The following is a 19112-nucleotide window of genomic DNA, read 5'->3' as shown; positions in this document are numbered from 1 at the left end:
TCAGATAATGTCTAAGACTGACAGGAGATGTGCACTACCAGACCCCAAAGATCTAGCTGGAAGTGCCAGATTCCTACCAAGGTGCTTAGATCCGTGCTGCTTCCAACCAGGCTTACTGGGTCAGAAAATTGCAATTACCTCAAGCAAGGAGGATGGTGCACAACTTTGACACTGCTACTTTACACTACTCTGGTAGTATAAAACTTATCCTCCTCTTGACAGTGTAGAGGGAAAGCTAGGCAAAGGAAAGAGGATACTCCATTTATCTTTTCAGAGAGCTGCTCTTCGCATTTTTGGCATCCTACAGAATCTTCTGCTAATAGTTCCAATCATCAGTGTCACATAAAACATGAGCACGTTCAATCTACATTAATAAACTGAAAATAAGCAACAACAACAAAAATCAAAATCATGCCATGAGAATTGATGGGGGAGCTCTAAAAAACAAGCACAAAATACATGAAATGTGTTAAGCAAATCAAATTATCAAGTACACTTGTCCTCCAGATATCAAAAAGCACATTGTTGAAAATTAAAAGCTTGCAATTTTTTGAGAAAATCAGAAGTACAGCAACAATATTCAAGAAACTGTCTTTGATGCTTTCCTAAATCTGCCCTTCACTATCAGATTATTTGCTTTTTAAGATATTTGCCCCATAACAAATTTCAACCACGTTTATAAGCTTCCTATGTGATACAGGGTATTACTATCATTTGTACGATGGTTGTAACCAAAATCCCCAAACAGGAATGGCCATACTGTGTATAATGAAAGGCAAATACAAGGAGTTCAGAATATAAAATGGCACTGCAGGTCCTGGGCAGGTAGTGAAAATTTCACGCTGGGTACAGGGTGAAATCTGGGTGTTGAACAGCATGAATGATGCATCTTACTTCTGCAAATTTTTAAAATGAGCTTAAAATCCCTGCACCATGGTATGATGTAAAAGGAGGGAAGAGAAACTGTGGACAGGAAAGGAGAAGGGTAACAGGGAAAGGGAGAAGAGAAGAATAGGAGGGGACCATACGAAAGAACATGAGCAAGAGCAGCCTTCAATTCAACAGGCAAAAGCAAACCACGGGGGGGTGGGAGGGGTGCACACAGTATGAGCACAAGGCTGACCCTATGACTTCATTAGTTAAGTAGGTCCTGGTATTTCTCCTTGCTCCATCAGGTCATTATCCCTGAAGGCACAAATAAAACATTTAAACAAGTGGGGGCTCAGTCAACGTCCTCCTCTTTGGAGGAGAGAGCAATCAGATGATGTGTATTCCCTCAAATTTGCCAAGCCCAAGATACACCCAGAGTAAGATGGCTTTGTTTACAGCAATGAAGACAGAACATAGGCAGGCAGGGAAAAAAGCCCAAAGCATTTCCAGGCTATTCACTGGCTCTGGTGCTGATGAAATCATAGCCAGATGTCAGCCAGATGTCAGATGTCATCCAATCTTGGAGGGGGGGGCCTATTGGATGCCACATCCTACGGTAACAGCCATACTATGGCCAAGGAAGAGGACAACATCTCCTTGCCATCCCCTCTCTACAGAGTACTAGATCATAGCGCTGGGCTTGTGAGGGTTTGGGTCTCAGTTTCATGACTTCTGTTACCCACTTTTCACATTTTTGATGAATAAAGCTCCCCAAGGACAGGATTAAAATCAAGCTCACATACAGTGAAGTGCAGCTAAGCATTCCTAGAAGCTGCTGGGAATTTACCTTGCAAATCCAGAGCCAGATGGGTAAAAACACAAGGACATGGGAGACACCACCAAAAAAGCAAAGCCTGGTTCCTTCTGCAGCAATGGAAAGGACTGTTATTTATCTTGCTCTGCCTTGTTGGTTGGGCTGTGAAGTGGCTCAACACAAGACTTAACGCAGAGCAGATTGGGGTAAGAGTTATAAAAAAAGATGAGAATGAAATAAACATAACAACAATGTTCTCAGTCCAACCGGAGCTCAGTGTCAGTGGCATTTATCCCTTCTTACCCATCCTTCTGGCAATAGTTGCGCTGTCTATCTGAAGGAGGAAAAAAAAGGTCATTAAGACAAATTTGACCTTTATTTGCGCTCACATTATGTGTGCTGAGAGTATGACTAACCTAAACACAGATTTCAAGGAACCCTGAAACCACAGTTAGTGCCACAACACTGCCCTCAGGACATCATCTTGGGGAAACTGGACACTGTCCGTTCTCAGCTCACCCCTGTGCCTGCTGCCCCCACAACTGAGCTCTACAGTAAAATATAAAAATGGGCAAGAAATTCACAACTAAGGAGAAGATGCTGTTTTCTACATTTGGTTTATTTGTGTGTAATTATCAGGACACAATAAAGCATTAAGGAAAGTACACAGTCTGACTACAGATTCAGGAGATCTCAAAGGCAGCCTTCTCAAACAAACTGCTTCAAGTAAACAAAAAAAAACCCCATGAACTTTAAATCTAGAGTTACAAGTCATAAGAATTACTAAACTACTACACCAGATACTGTGAAAACAAAACCAGTGTATAAGTCACAGGGGTCCAAGCAATGGGACCAACAAAAAAAAAAAAAACCAACCTAACTTGAGCATTAAATATGGGAGAGTACAGTTTTCACTAGATGTACTGTTAAAGCTTATCACCCTGCACACACACACAAAAAGAAATTCATAGATGAATAAAGTTGAATTACCTCCTGAGTGATATACCCAAAAAGTACACCCCTGGGGTAATCCAAAGGAACACTGCAAATAGCTTAAGCTCCAACACAAACAAGCCTTTTACACTTTACGTACAGCCATCAACTACAACTAAACACTGCTGAACAAACCTTTGCCTTTCCTGACTGCTGTACAGGCAATTGTGTGTTAAGCCATGGCACAACAGATGCATCTCAAAAGCTATTTATATATGTGTTCCTGGTAAGATATTGTACCACAGTGGTAATGAAAATTACCTATGCGAAGCAAATCTATGTGCTAAAATTTTTTCCATGTTTTCCTTTATTATATTAGCAGGTCTACTAAAATATACTACCTTTTTTCACATACCCTACCTTCCTTTCTCCGCCTGCAGATTCCAAGCTTCATGGGATCCCTTTGATCACATCTGATATCTTAGGGCACTGTTACCCAGTGCCTGCTTTCTATATTTTGACTTGACTGTTGTGAAAATAACCTTCTTTTCCAGGAAGAGCAGTGTTGACTATTTCAGGGAACCAGCTGCAGGCAACCATCAGATGCAACCTCCCACAGGACCTTTGGGATGGAGTGGGGCTGGTGGAGAAGGAAAATTAGGAAAATCCTGTGCATCATGAGCTTGTCCACCTGAAAAGGTGTGTCTGAGGGTCATTAATTACCTGACCAGCATAATCTATTATGAACCAATATAGGTAACTTAAAGCATTATCAGTGCACCTGCATGCACATTCAGAGATGACTATCTGAAAAAATACTGCAGTGATCACTACAGACTGTTTCTAGTTTTCCTCTCTCACTACATCCAAAGCAGATGGCAAGGAAAAAAAAAAAGTAACTGGAAATGACCAATAGTGAGATTTACACCCGATGCTTTTCTGATACACAAGAACTCAATCACAGACACAAAGCTGTATTGGAGTTATAGCCTCAATTCTTACTTTCCCCTGGTCATTTATCAGCTGTCTTCCTACTCAGGCATTTGATTTCATTGAAGGCATATAATCCCCCAAAATACAGGATTTTAATGAAACTATGTGCATGATGAATCTCATTTGAAAACTTTTGCTGCATCCAGCTGTGTTGAACTAGCTTAGCACAAAACTTTGAACATCCAAGGCCAGAAAACACCTGAAATTTTGTGTAATGTATTTTTAAGGTTTCAAACTGTAAAGGTACAAAAGAAACTGGTACCTAAAATTAACATCAATTTGACATGAAACCTCTGAAAGTGAATGTATGAGCACTGCCTGGCAGATTCATTAGACTTCTAATTGCAGCAGCTGCGATTAACATAACTTTACTTTCTTGCCCCTTTCTTTTACATGGTATGTTCTCTTTTGCCTGGTATATTAAGCAAAGCTATCTTCCATTTAAAGCCAACAAATAGTAACAGTTGCCCAACACTCGGACTTCTCTCAGCAAAGATGGCAATCCGCTATGCAAGGATCAGGATACTACATAGCCGGAGCTGTTGGAGGGGCTCTGCATCCCGATGTCCAAGTACAACTGCTGTAGGTGGGCCTCAAAGGATGCAAGAAAGCTGCCTGTGGAGACTGGGGGCCTGGCAGTAGCTGTTAAAATCAGACCAAATCTCTACTCCCCAAGGCAAACAGCAAAATAGTGAAACCGCCACGGAGGACTCATTCCTGCTCAGTTCATGACCTCTGCAAAAAAAGCAACAAATTCCATTTCTCCTTTCAAATTAAACATCTACTCTTTACTGCCAAGGAATATGTTTTAATAATCTGTGGTGTTCAAGGTTTGATAAACATCAGAAATCTCTTTACTGCTGTTACATGATACCTGACATACGTTTTCCCCCCACTCACAGCTTTGCATTTTCATGCCAACATTGCATAAAACATACTGGACTTCTTTAATGTACAGGTTGGGGTTTCCTCGCAAATACTTCTAAAAGAAGCTGTTCAAGTCCAAAAAAACCCTGTTTTTTTTTTAATTGGCTTTTTGTACTGAATGAAGTTCCAGCACATTCCAGTTGGAAAACCTACATTACTGTTTTTACTTCCAGTAAAAAAATAAATAGACAGCTTTCACATTTAGATGTCTAGAATTATTTCAGTGAGGAAAAGGAAGGGGAAGAAAATCAATAATTTTCAATTTGCTGCAAGTACATTTTACAGACAGCCAAAATATCTGTGCAAAAAGATGCTAAGTAAATCAGCGCCTATTCTTAACTTTGACTATACATAGTGTAACTGCCTAAATTACTAAATACCACGACACTCAAACTATGTATCTGTTGTTTCTTTCTCAGACTTGAAAACATGCATTTGGTGTCTAGCTAGCATGGCCATAACTGTCAGTCATCTTGAATATTTCCAGTTTGGAATTTTTTATAGTAAATATTCAAAGCACAATGAACTACCCAATAGTCTGGCAGTGATTTCTTTTCCATCCCTTTTCAACCATCAGTAAGGAATACCCCAGATATAATTCAAGAACTGGAACAATTATTCATGAAGCTATGGTAGCTGCAAACTTAGATGGACTATGCAGAATAGCCAACTTAAATTACTACTATTGATTAAGTCTATAGAGGTTGTGCAAACATGCCTTTGAAGGACCATTTGGAAAGCATGATTCGTGGATTATGTCTGGATTCTGTAATTGTTTACAGTTGTGAAGACTGAACTTTTGGGAGGGAAAAAAAAAAAAGTTGTACAATAATATATTGTATTTAAGAAGCAGAATTTCCTCCAGTTTACGGGGATAAAATCAATGATTAAAACAAGAGGGAAAGGAAGTAACTCTTCTTCAATACAGGGTATTCCCATTGCAAGGCCTTCTCCCAGCTCTTTAACAATGTCTTGGTTCTGGTTCCTCTGGGCAGCAGACTATAAAGGATCTCTCCTCCTACAGGACAGATATTCCTGTTCTTCTTTTACTGTCAACACACTAGAGGTGTATTTGAGGCATACTTTTGCTATATCCTCTCTCCCCTAGGAATGCACAAAGCAACAAGGGTAGGAAAATGAATACATGCATCATGCCAAGTCTTAGGAACTGGAATGAAGGAGAGAAGATGGCAGAAATAGCTTGTCACATTTGTTGGCAGAAGGTAAAGAAAAGGGAAACAAATCGGCTATCACTGATGATTTATTCCTAAAATTTCAGTTTATACCCTACCTTCTGTCCTAACCAGACTTGAGATCACTTTTTGTTTGTAGATGAAAACAGCAAACTGCTTATAATTCAGCTTACCTAGGTATAACCAATGGCTCCTCCTCAGAACAGTCGCAAATAAGCCTAGCAGAGATGTTCATGCACCCTTAAACAGCAAGCTTCCAATTCCTCACATGCTATTTCTGAAAATCCTTGCAATTTAAAGCCACATTATATAGACTGAGGTGAAACTTAGCTGATAAGAGTGTATACGGGAAAAGGGTAAATTTAAAGCCAATACGATTTTTTCCTTTCCTCAACAGAGGGACTCAAGAGTTCAGTTGGTTGATCAGAGAGAGGCATATCTAGACAGCAGAACCAGTAGAGTCCAGCAAGATTATTAGGCCAGGCTTCACCGGCCATGAAAGCAGCTGTACTAGCTCCAGAGCCAACAAGAAGCCGCCAGCAATTTAGCTGATTTAAAGGACTGCAGAGCCCCAGTCAGCTCACACATCTCCAAACAACTCCCGCAGGTGCAGATTTCTGGAGAATGCAAATGTTACACATGACTACCCAAAATCAGCTCAAGGCCAGCAGGACTTACTGGCTTTGGCAAGCACCTCTATACTGCCCATCCTAGCAATTGGGGAATATGCATCAGACATAGTACTGCCTTGCTTGAATGCATGGACCCAGCTGAGGCTCAGCACTGCACTGAAGCTAACCAGCCTTTAAATCTGGAGACCCTACTAAGAGCTATCTGGGGTTTACAAGGTCAACAGAAGTAGCCCCATCCAAATACAGGGGCTACAGAGCAATGCAACCACCTTAGGTGATGCAGGAACACTGCCCAAACTGCAGCACAGGGAGCCCAACCACCCAGGAGGTACCAGACCCTGGGCACACATGCTCTTTGTACCTGTGCATGTACATGCCAGCCAGCCCAGGGCTGCACAGGGGCTTCAGCGTGCCTCATGCTCTGTGTATGACTGCAGAGAGCCTGGAGAGTCAGCTATCACATGAGCATCGCCCACTTTCTGGAGCTTTTTGGCTACCTGGAAATCCCTAAATGTGCTATGCTGCACTGCTAAGCTGATCTCATGCTTTTGGGCCACTTGCCCCTGAATGGGAAAGGCGCTGGCGTCGAGCAGCTCTCCTGCAAGAGCCATCCTGTGGCTGTGCCGAGCCAGGGTGACAGATGCTGCTGGCTGCCAAACTCAAGCGGGCTGTTCAGTGAGTTGCCCACACCCACAACATGGAGGTTATCCAGGATCTTCCATTCTCTGGCATATCCCAAACTCCACCTTCCATTATCCTGAATAGAGCAGATGACTGTTTTTCCTCTTATTTACTTCCCATCCACTTCCTAACCTCAGTCTGGCACTTTTATTCCTCAAACTTGTATTGTAAAGTTATAAAGGACAAGAATGTTTGTACAATGTTATACAAAGAGAATAAATCACACTGGAAGCTGTGATGGAGAATACTGACCACGATCTTTGAAGTTCTCAGTCTGCAATTTACTTACATAATAGTTTGTGCACAGGCTTAAGCCCTGGATTTCTAATACTGCTCATCAAATTTCAGGCAAGCAAAATAGAATAAGCAAGGTGAACTACTCTTGGGAAGATAAACTACCTGCAAGAATTTTTGATGCAAGTAGGAGAACACCAAGAACTCAGTTCTTCAAAAAATATGTAAAAGTCTGGAATCCAAAGAGTTTCAGTTCTCTAAGATCATTTTTTAGAAAGTAAATTTTAATCAGGATTGGGTGGCTCAAGAGATTGGGTAATAGTATTTTAAAAAGCAAGTGATTAATCTCTGATCAACCAGAGGGTAAGGACTAAAGAGCATTTAAGGTCTCAAACACCCCTGGGAACTAGCCAAAACTTAGTCTAATACTTTGGGTGCTGACTCTAGGCAGATTTTGGATTTTGTATTTTCTCACGCACAGTCCACATGCTTATGAGTAGCCTTCTCTAAATTTCACTAGAACTACTCCATTACCTTCCACAAAATTCTGCATTACAGTTATGCTTATGAAGAGCCAATGGCAGTTAGATCCCAGGTTTGCTGATAACACTGTGGTGACAAATACCTTGTTTCTCTGTTTCCTTTCTAACTGCATCTATGTGTTGTTTCTTAATTACAAACTTCTGAAGGCAGAGACTGCAGATGCCATATAGTATCTAGCATAAAAAGGATGAGGATACCATACCAGTAAGCTTGATACTTACTTTGCAGGAAAACAGACTTTGATCATTGCTGACTGTGTCATTCAAAGATCTGAGACGCTCAGAAATTGAGCAGGCATATCTGAAGATACAGCTCGGGAGCTCCCTTCAAACTAATCATAATATTGGATTGACTTTTGCTCTTTCGGTTGTTTTGGACAGAATGAAAGAGCAAGTAACAACTGGTGTGATATTGCTGAAGATAAAGTATCACCCACTCTAATAGAATTCTGCTAACGCCTTGCTTACTCAAATTTTTGTTTGACTGCAACACTTCTCCAAGAGGATGTAATTATCTTGCTGCTTCTTTCTCTACAATTCTAGTCCACTGACATATCCGATTCCACCCAGCCACTATTCAGCACTGCAAAAATAAAATACAGGAGTGCACACTAAGAAGGAAGATCAAGCTAGCCTGACTGTGTTTCTCAAAAAACCCAGAACAAACCAAAACCCAGCCTCCTATGACTAACTTTGTCATATTTCTTTTTTACGTAAGTCTGTTACTAAACACTGACTTCAGTAACGAATTTTATGTGTTCTTTTGGTGCATAACAATTACTTATTTATTTACTTACCTCTCTTTGCCTCTTTATAGGCTTTTATAAAAGCTCTGACAGCAGTCTCTGGGGACCATTCTATTTGATTTACCAATTTGCAACTAGTTTTGCCAATGATTGATGCAATTCCTGTGTTTGCTCATAATTTGTTTTATGAAATGTCAGAATATACATTGTTTCCAATATATAGTATCAAACCTGTAGTAGTAGTTTTGGTTTTGGTTTTTTTTAAATTTGCTTGTATTTTCTTTGAAAATAATCAGCACAGCAAAACAGCATGTCTATGTCTGATGCATGTGGCACTCAGGACATTTAAAGTTATGCTTTTCATGCAGTTGTTATGGTTTAAGAAGCAACTACTGTCTGACCTCTTTAGGGGTAACAGGAGAAACTTAATGAAAGAAAACATCCGAGAATTGTACAAAAAGAAAGGGTTTTTTTTCTGCTTCTGCATATGTCAAGTAAAAGCTGTATAAATTATTTTTCTAGATCAGAAGTTGAGAGATTTTATTAGCTTGTGCTACTGACCTGTGCAGACAGTTTTCTGGCACAATTTTCATGACTTGTTTACAGTATCACCTCAGTTATCCAGAACTTCTTGTTATCCCCACAAGGGTCAAATTCCTGACATGTATTAATTACACTGAAAATTGCCCTGGATTACTTGAAACCTCAAATAACTGAACCTATACACCATCCTCCCTTTTAAATAACAGAAGATATACTGTATAGTGGTACTAATACTTTGTGGCTGATCCCTGTAACTCCAGAAATTAATACATAAACGTCACACTTCTTATTTGGCAGGTCTGTCTGCTTTGGTCTGAAAATCAGGCTCAAGAGGCAGAGAGCATTTATAGCATGGTCCTACTCACTGCTGTGGGCTGCGGCGCAGGAGGAGATAAGAAGGACAGGAAGGTTAAAACCAAAAACCACCGACCGGCATTCCTGATCCACGCACTGCTGGCCAAGGAAACAGAGCCGCTTCACAGTTCAGCCCTCCCTAGCTGCCAAAATGACCTTGGATCCCTCCTGTAGTCAGCCAAAGAGTAACTGCTGCCTGCATGGTAAGTATATGTCCCACTGACACTTGAGCTTTTACAGTTGTGGCTAGTGGGCTCCATCTCCTTCTGCCTGTCACTGGGCAATCAGGCCTGCAGCTTCTCCTTGAAGGTGTTCACCAAGCAGCTTCACAGGAACCTCCATGACTGCATTATCAGGGCTTGAATGCAAAGATGAGGATGCAAAGACCTACTGGCAGCTCACATGTTCAGCCAATGGTAGGCATTAGCTCTAAGATCCCCTAATGCTGTTGCTCTAAGATTCCCTAATGCTGTTGCTAGGCAGGAGTGGTAAAGTTAGGATTGGTTTTGGAAAAAACAGCAAGCCTCCTTCCAACCAAACTAGAAACGGTATTCATAGGACAACAGCAATGAGGCAGCTTTTGTTATGAGAAGGTATTAGAAATATCCAGGAATGCTTGGTAACACCCGTGGGATTTGTTGGCTGTGCAGCCAAGCTACACAGCACCCAGCCAACCCAACAGTTATAAAAGGCCAGAAGCAAGAGCACCAGCAGCCCAGGCTATCGGTTTAAGGCCTGAAGTTTGTTGCCCCACAACAGGTGCAAGGATGAGACTCACATCTAGCACTCAGTCCATCGTGCCCCCCAACACACAGATACAACTTTCCAACACACCAAGTCAAGTAATGTCTCTCTAGCTGTTGCAGTAAAAGTAGAGCAAACAATACCAACATTACCACTAAAAAGGAAAAGAAAGGGGAAGGGGGGGAAAGCATAATGTTTGCCATTGGCCTTATAGGGAAACACAAGCTTGATTCCAAGTCATGCATGAGAACTAGTACAATCCAAAGAGAAAAGCCGGGGTGATGAAGGAGCATACAGAATGGACTGAAAAAAGCCCAGTTGAACTCAGTACACACTTGGATGCATGCAGACATTTAGCAAGTTCAATACTCTCCCTTGAAAAGTCTGAAAAGAGAACTCCCTTTCACATGTTTCACAGTAATAAATCAGTGCATACTATTGCCCCAAACAGAAACAGACATTCACCATCTAAGTAACAGTGCTTCCCGCATGAAGATGAGGAGGCAGAAGCAAACAAAAAAGTGGCAATAAAAAGGACTTTAACAGAAGGACACCACTTCAAATAGCTGAGGATTCCCTCTGTACTGCAATATTAATTTTCTAGACCGTTAGTTATATTGCTTGTCCAGAAATTAATGTGTAATTCTCCTACTAAGCTGTGGGACAGATTTCCACATATTATCACAAGGCTATTCAGCTTTCAAAAGGTTAATAGCGAATGGCTTTGATGTCCCTCAGTCAGATAGTTCAGCCTACCACTGTATTTTTGCACAAGCAATTAACTAAGCTCTTTCCTCTGCAGTATTAATTTTAACAGGTTTACAATAGTATCATTAGACCTCTGGACATTTAAGAGGAAGCACCTTACAATTAGAAAGTACTGTGCCAAGCAGGAAGCAAGTGGCTTTAATCCAGGAGCACTGAGGAATGCAGAAGGCAAGGGGACTTTCAGTGTCAGGTACTCCAGCCTCTATGAACTCTTGACCACAGCACCAGACTGCAGAATTTTACTGGGCTCTTAAACCAAAGAAATGACTACACATGGATCTTTAAGATGCTAGTTTTCCACTAGCTTGCCTTTTTGCTTGTTTGCTTTAAGCCAGGGAAACAACTGCAATGTGATCTTTGGAGCAAGACGTGTTCCATCATCTGCATTCAGCACGTAGGCTCCTGCTAGCGACATGCACATCATCTGACAGAAATCCACTTACAGTGCCCGGAAAGGTTTTCAGCGTAGAAACAGTACGAACAGTTGCTAGCAGACATAAACTGCAACAGACTTCACAGAGTTGATTCGCAGCCAGGAAGGGGATTAGAGACAGCATTCTTTTGCTACCATCTTCAGCCTAAGGGCCGGGGTCACAACAGACCGTTACTAACTCATGCTTGCTCCCTTTTCAGAAGAGGAGAAGGTAATAGGAAGCTTGAGCTTCCCTGACTCATTTTGAGGTGGCAGATCTGTCAGTCTGACCACACTGTGGAAACTTTTTTCCCCGCTCGCCTCCCCAGGGACTGGTCAGGTTAAGAGCTATTGGGAAGGCACCCTCCCCTTTCACATCTCCAGTGCTATTGTTACCCGGTTATCAACATTCTCCTGATCGTATTACATGTATTTTATGGGCAGCAGCACCCGCCTCTCAGACGCTGTGAGAATGCAGGGTAGCAGCAAGTACAGCAAATATTCTTACTCTGGTCAACCCCATTTACCACTGAATTTAGCCGTCACTCTCTCAGATAAATACTGGCATCTAGCTGTTCCCTGCAGCAGAGGCTACATGTCACTGAAAAAGACAGTTGAGGATCAGAGACGGTATTTATAGAGCAGACCTACAGACTCCAATCTGTGAGAGGCTTTCCAGAATTAGGGAGTGAGAATACTACTAAGTATAGTTTTAAACACAGACAACCTTTAAACGGGGGATTTCAGGACGATACTTTCCTAGGTTCCCATGTCCTTCAGTTTTGGCCAATAACATAAGAATTGCATCTAAGTTTAAACTCCCTAGGCGCAGTTTCAGAACTACTTTAAACTGATAGAATGACACTTCCTTCCCCAACTTGGTAAGCCTCTTCGTTCCCTCCTGCTGGCACTCCTGCTCATGCAGTTACATGCTGTAAGATGAAGGAGAAGAGTATTTTTCAGCCAGACCAGTTGCCCACTCCAGCTAATAACCATATGAGTGCTAGTGCTGGCATGGTAGAAGGTGTTGGAAAGTCAAATTCAGAGCAGCTGAAAGCAACCATAGCCTCAGGTGTGGTTTTTCTTGTTAAGAACAAAAGCTGATACTTCTTTTTAGCCTCAAGACATGGATAGTTGTAGCTCTGCTTATTTTATGTGTGCTAGCGTAAACTCATGCACCACACCAGCTCAGTGCTGCTTTTTATGACCTCATTAGCAAACTAATAGATTTTGCAACAGAAGTTACCCGAAGATTGCAGGTGCCTGGATACAACTCCAACAGTGCCACAGTCATCACAGGGCATGGGTGACACATTCGCAGACTCAAGACATCCAACTCCTCCACTGAAAGCTCCTGAAGATGGTACATGCCTCCAGAGCACATGGTATTTGCCCAGTTATTAAAAGAAGTCATAAGCTTCAACAGTGGGATTTGTCCTGAAGAGTTAAAGTCAGTCTGCTCAGGAGGCCTTTCGTTTCTAAGACAACAGCTCAAGGAAGGCACTGGATTCTTGACTTCATTTAGTGCAGCCCTAAGCTACATAGCAAATGGCATTTTGTTTGTTGAACTGCCATTTTTTCTGATACTTACAGATACTTAGAGATTATTCCTCAAAAGCTTGCCATTTCCAAAATACTCACTCAACCAGAGTCAGTAAACTAACGTAATGCAAGTCATGGCTGAACTTGCAGAAGGACGCTTTAGGACCTGAAAGCAAATCTAAAAATTAATCCAGTGGGCAACCTGCATTTTCCATGGGTACAAAATGAGCTCCTCCTGGAAGCCAGCTGCCCTCTCCAACCTGAGGAAAGACTCTGTCATTTATAGTAAAGGTTAATGCCATGATAAGGGCAAGTTCACATTTCAGCTGCCTAGTATTAGAGCTTCAGCAGCAGCAATGCTTTTCTTTTTGCCATTTTCAAATGTTATCCCTGGAATCCTTCACTTTATTAAACCTATGTCCAAAAAAAAAAAAAAGTAAACAATCATTACACTAAGCCTTTAATTATGTAGTTTTATAAATAACATCTATGTGAAGTCACTGGACAGCCCCAGAACAGGTAGACTCTTTGCTTTTAATCAAGCACTTTTTTCTAAAGCATGGTAGTTGGCTTTCCCTTCTCAAGGCTGGGCAATAAAACTGTGTCTGTGTAAAACAAAACAAAAAAAATTCAAAAAGGAGATGCTCTGCAGTGACCATCCTCCCTTGGTTTTAACACAGAAAAGGTTCCCCTCACCTCTGAATTTGCATATTAACATTTTAAATTATTCAATGTGAATAAAGCTAATTAGAAACCTATTGATTAAAGCCATGGATGAAGACTTAAGTTGGGAGAGCAGTCTAAAAACAGACTGTGAATGACACAGGAATGCCTGTGATATTTTTGTAAGTGTTATTTATTATTTGTATTAACATACTGTCTAGGAGTCCTGGCCACAGAGCAGGACTCATGGGGTGAGGTGTTAGACAAAAACAGACTAGCAGATGATCCTTGCCACAAAGAGCTTACACGTATTATTAGCATTTGGCCAAACCAAGTCATGACATTCTCAGTGACAGAGCTCAGCTGGCTCAGGGCATGGCTTGAGCTGACCGTGAAACTGCTGCACCTTTGAATCCTAACCAGTCTAGTTTGGGAACAGGTCTCAACAACATGACAAAGTTTGCATCTGTCCACAGCAGCTTGTCCTTCACAGGTGTCCTACAAACCTTTACTCATCTTGGCTGGTGCCATCCTGACCCAATAAGGAAACTGTTCAGGGCGCTCTGGCTGCTAAATGAGAGACTTCAGCTTATAACAAGGGACAAATTCCTGGACACTGGCAGAAAGGGACAGTATCCTTAGCATGACGAGTAGTGGTCCCAGCCAACAAACAGCTTAGCTTAGCTTATTGAGTGCACTGTAAGCACTGCAGCCAACAAAGCATCCAGAAGAAGAAGGGACTTTAAGGCCAGCAGTGAGGTTGGACTGCAGAAGCCCTGGCTGAGTGCTGACTGGTGCCAGTGGTGCAGGAAGCACACAGAAACCTGGGAGGGATCAGTAATGGCCAATTCGGAAGCAAACAAGGTGTCACTCGCTTCAAGTTTCGCCTCCAGTCATCATAAACACAACACTCCAGCTGGTAGCTGAGGACAGAGGGACCACTCATGGATGTTAAGGACAGCTCATGAGCCAGAGTGGGATGATGCACATGAAGACTACTAGGAGCTGGCTGAACTCACTTCTCTGAGGGTGTGCTTCATAGCTAAACACAGCTCAGACCATCAAAAGCAAATAAGCAAGGTGGGGTCATTTACCTCCCTTTGGTTTTTTTTGATAGTGCATGTCTTTTATTTCAGCTTCTCTTATATCCATATATCAGATTAAAGTTCAAACTTGGAAGCCTGGGCAACACAGGCTGAACCCAAGTGCAGCAGTGGAATATGTCTCCACCACATATACTACTGTCAGACTGATGATTAGTTTCCAGCATCAAAAGTATGAGAGTTTTGGAGCCAAACCCAACGCCAGAGCACGCACATCCATCTCAACCAATAAAATACTAAAATGAGATGCCAGCACTGTGTTTTGCATTTGACTCACTAGTTTTTCTCTAAATGGGAGGAGAGCAATGCTTTCTAGACAGCTTTTGCATGGTTAATTGGAAGCAATAAAAACCTTCAATCCAGTCTAAAAAAAGGTGAATTTCACTATAAAGTTTTAGTTTTTATTGGTTTGCATCTCATTTTTTCCCCCACTAATGCTGCTTCCTCTATGCTTCCTGCCAAATTTGAACTGATGGCCATTTCCTCTTCTGCGATGAATTAACTAAAGCATAGACTGTTCTACACAGACTCTGTTTACAAACAGCCTGGTTAAGAAACACCTGTTAGTTTACTTTTGTATTCCTCATGAAACTTAGAAATGTTTCTGAGTACAGATACAGCTAAATTCATTAAACAGGAATTTTATAAGGTAGCCCTATCCAGCTCAGATGACACCTAAACAAATAGGCAGGAAAATCTAAATGAGAAATTAATTTGAAGGCAGAGTCTAGAAAGCTTAGGGGGTAAAAAAACCAAACAACACAAGCATACAAGGACACAACGATACAAACAATATTTTTTTTTTTAAAGGATACTATTGTTTTAGTGAAGGGATTCAATATATATTACACTACGTAATGGGCCAAAGCACACAGTGCTGCTCCAAACTGCTGGCCAGACCTTAAGTATTATTTTAGTCAAATATTTAGATATCAGAACTGAAAGCAGGCACAGGAGGTGTAGAAAAGCCAATTTAGCAAGGAAGAGCCACAGAAAACACGGCAGAATGGTTTGCACAGCATTTTGCTATGATGTTGACACTTTGTTTTCCATCAACATTCACAAAAATGTTTTCAGGATGTGAGTGCCAAGAATTTACTGTTTTTAGACAGGAAATTTTGCTTCTGTTTATTTCACATGTACTGCAACTTACACAGCAAGACTTTTTTATGGATACAATTGTGCTTGCAAATGAATTTGTCCAGCAGCAAGAAGGACAAAATAAGGCAACAGAAATTATCATGTATTAAGAATCTAGATATTACAATAGGAGTAGGCTCTTTCCAGAAAGTACTACAAATAATGAAAGGGAGAGTGAGAAATTAAAAGGAAGAATGAAAAGATATTTTTTTAAGGAAAAAAATAATAGTAACACTGAAGTACGAGTAGAAAGAGTGATAAAAATAATGCGCATCAGTTAAAGTTCCATGTGTTTCTTTATCTTCTCTAATTATTTTTAATTCTGTAAAACACACTACACTATATTTGGGTATTGTAATTTTATTTTCAGGTTCATATCTGCATAAAGAAAAAAGTTCTAATTTGCTGAACTTAATTAGCAGCATAAACTCCTGAAAGCTAATACAATGCTGAAATTTCTTTGGGACATCATATGATATAAAAAAAACCCGAACCTGGAATTTATGCAACAGTACAGCATAAAAGCAAATTACCAGCACCAGCAGACAGGTAGCTATTCTTAATAAGGTTCACAGCAAGTTCCCAGAGAACACTTTGCCAAGAGAAACTTCCTAGGAAAATAATCACAGAAAAAAACCCCCTTGTTTTCAAAGGAACAAGCTTTTTTAAACAGCACGTTACAGTTCTGTTCATCTTGGTGCAATAACCATGCAACCAGGTGACTTTTGCAGAGCTATTTTTTCCACTGCTAAATCATACAAATGTCACAAAGTTGAAGACTGTACATAAGCTGAAAACTGGATGCCACAGCAAACAGATTTTTATTCAGTAGTGCTGAAATGTGAGCCAAGATCCAAGCTAAAGTTCAGCCCTCCAACTTTGTCTTGACTACTTCCTACTATTATATGTGAGATTCTTTCACACAGCCTCTGAAGTAAGTGTCTGAGCTCCTGTGGGGATTGTTCAAGGAACTGAAGTAATGCTACAAACTCTCCTAAACCCTGTCAAACAAAAGATAAGGCAGAAACCTTTTCTTTTCTCACAGAGTGACATTATTCAGGGACAGGAAACAAAAACTAGAAATTTGTTTTAGGGAAAAAGATAGTCAACATACAGCGGTTAGCATTATAAAGCAAAGCTTATCTATGATGATGCTGGAAATTTTTTATTTCTATAGAATTAAATATATAATAGGGCATAGTTGTACAAAATTGCAATTAGTAGAAACCTTAAAAATTAGTTGTGCCCACTATGAACGTCATAGAAAATGAAAGAAACCAACAGCAACTCACTGAAAAAACTGCTGGTTTTGTAAAAATCACTTCTACATTAATTATACTCATTGTACTCTAACAATCCATCTTTGTAAGACTTCTGCAGCTTCAGATGGTCTTTTAATTAATAATTCAGCCAAAATACTTTTCCAGCCTTGCGCAATTAAATACATTAAATGATGCTTCTGGAAAGCTGACAGTCTTAAAACAAAGATGTTCAGTTTCAATTTCTCACAAGAGAAAATTTCTTCTGGCAACACGGCTCTTTCAGCAAAGCCTGTTATGCCTCCCTAAGTTTAATACGTTATTTGGATGTTTTGCGAATTTTCTTTTTGGTGGGAGCATTAGCTTTCTAGATTAATGAACACTGAACAGGAATGAGAAAGCATTTCATCAAATTTAGTACTCACTGTAAGTAAGTCTGAATACCAAACTGTTGGTCCCACATTTTATTTCATTAAAGCAATGTATCATTTCTGCTGTGATAACAGAAGCAGTCGGCACTTCTGGAGATCAAAGCAAATTACAAACAAGCCTGCCAAGCTGAACATATGTAATTCTATATGTAATGCTGCATACAATCCACATCCTGACTTAGACTTGTAACTAGACAAAGATCATCTTTGTGTATTTATATGGCCTGTGCTAAGTACGGTGGTGTGCAGATCCTCAAGTCCTTACTTTAACACTACAACACTATAACCAATAAATTTTGCTTATATGATTGGTACACAAAAGGTCTGCAAATAAGCCATTCCCTCTTAAACCACATGAGCAAGTCACTGGTAAGAATTTCAGAGTAACTGCAGATTCATTTAGCTTTAAACACCAGGAAAAGTTTGAAGAATTCAGTCTGTCAACACTAGTTATACATGATACTTCACTGCAGTGTTATGAGAAGTCACTCAAACATGAAATACAGGCAAAATTTTTACACCTGATAATACTCCCAGATTAACATCTCAGCATGTCTCCAATACAGGCTTCAAGTTTACTGTTACTTTCCTTCAATAAAGCATACTTCTTCATTTGTCCTTACAATAACAAAGGAGAAACACAAAGTATCATCTGGAGAATTAGACTCAAGTAGACATTTTGTAGAGCTACTTAATATATGACTGTTTGTGTCTCTGGAGGTTAAAGATGAAAAAAAAGGCACTTTGAGTACTTCACAATTACTCGTAAGTTTTAGCTCCAACTCTGTAAAAAAGAAAACCTACCTATTGTCTCTACTAGTGAACTAAATACTTATTCTATCAACTATCAGGAAGAAATTAATTAATTCTGTTAGAATGATTAAGTTACACTTTTTAGGCAGGAGCAGTATCTAGGAGTTCAAAAGCACATCTCTCACACAAGGCAGAAAAGGTACTGAAGCTTTCACAGTGTTTCTACATGTACTGGAGGAAATCACACTCCCTCGGGTGAAATAACTGGAAAGAAGTAACTATATACTATGTCAAGCCAACTGAAGCTAAGATAATAAAGAAAAATTGGCAATACATATAGGAATGTCCCTCATATGTGGTCAACTAACTAGGAGGTGTAACTGTTTCTGGACTATGGTGTCAATACTTCAATTTTTTTTCAGACACATGGACATGGTACAGCTAAGAGAAAACAAAAAGATACTCCCTGCACTCAAACATACTCCTGATGTCTGTACTTTAAAATTTAAATACCTCATAAATAAGCATAATGGACTAGAACACTTGATCATATAAATTCACATGCCATCCTTAAAACAGCCACTTACCACTGGCAACAGAAGTCAGCAGGTATGGAACTAGACACCTTCGAAAGCAAGGGGACATCTGGATGGCTTGCTTTGTTTGCAGCAATTTATTCACAGAACAGTAGATAAAAACACCCATTGGTAATATTCAAGAAGCTAGAAGCACCAGTGAACTTTTTTAATAGCCTAATTATGTATTAAGAAAAATATTTAGAAAAGTAATTACTAAAGGTAAGTAGAGGACACAGGTACAGAGGTAAAAAAAGTCA

General features: G+C 40.3%; 1 protein-coding gene across 6 annotated transcripts in view; it reads right to left on the bottom strand.

Annotated features, from left to right (window-relative positions):
- LIMCH1 (LIM and calponin homology domains 1) overlaps nt 1-19112 on the bottom strand; it is a 181921-nt gene that overhangs the window by 81777 nt on the left and 81032 nt on the right. The window lies entirely within an intron of this gene.

Source organism: Aquila chrysaetos, chromosome 1 (genome assembly GCF_900496995.4).
Source record: "Aquila chrysaetos chrysaetos chromosome 1, bAquChr1.4, whole genome shotgun sequence".
NCBI classification, from domain to species: Eukaryota; Metazoa; Chordata; class Aves; order Accipitriformes; family Accipitridae; genus Aquila; species Aquila chrysaetos.
The sequence above is the reverse complement of the archived record's forward strand: the minus strand, read 5'-3'. Positions and strand labels throughout refer to the sequence as shown.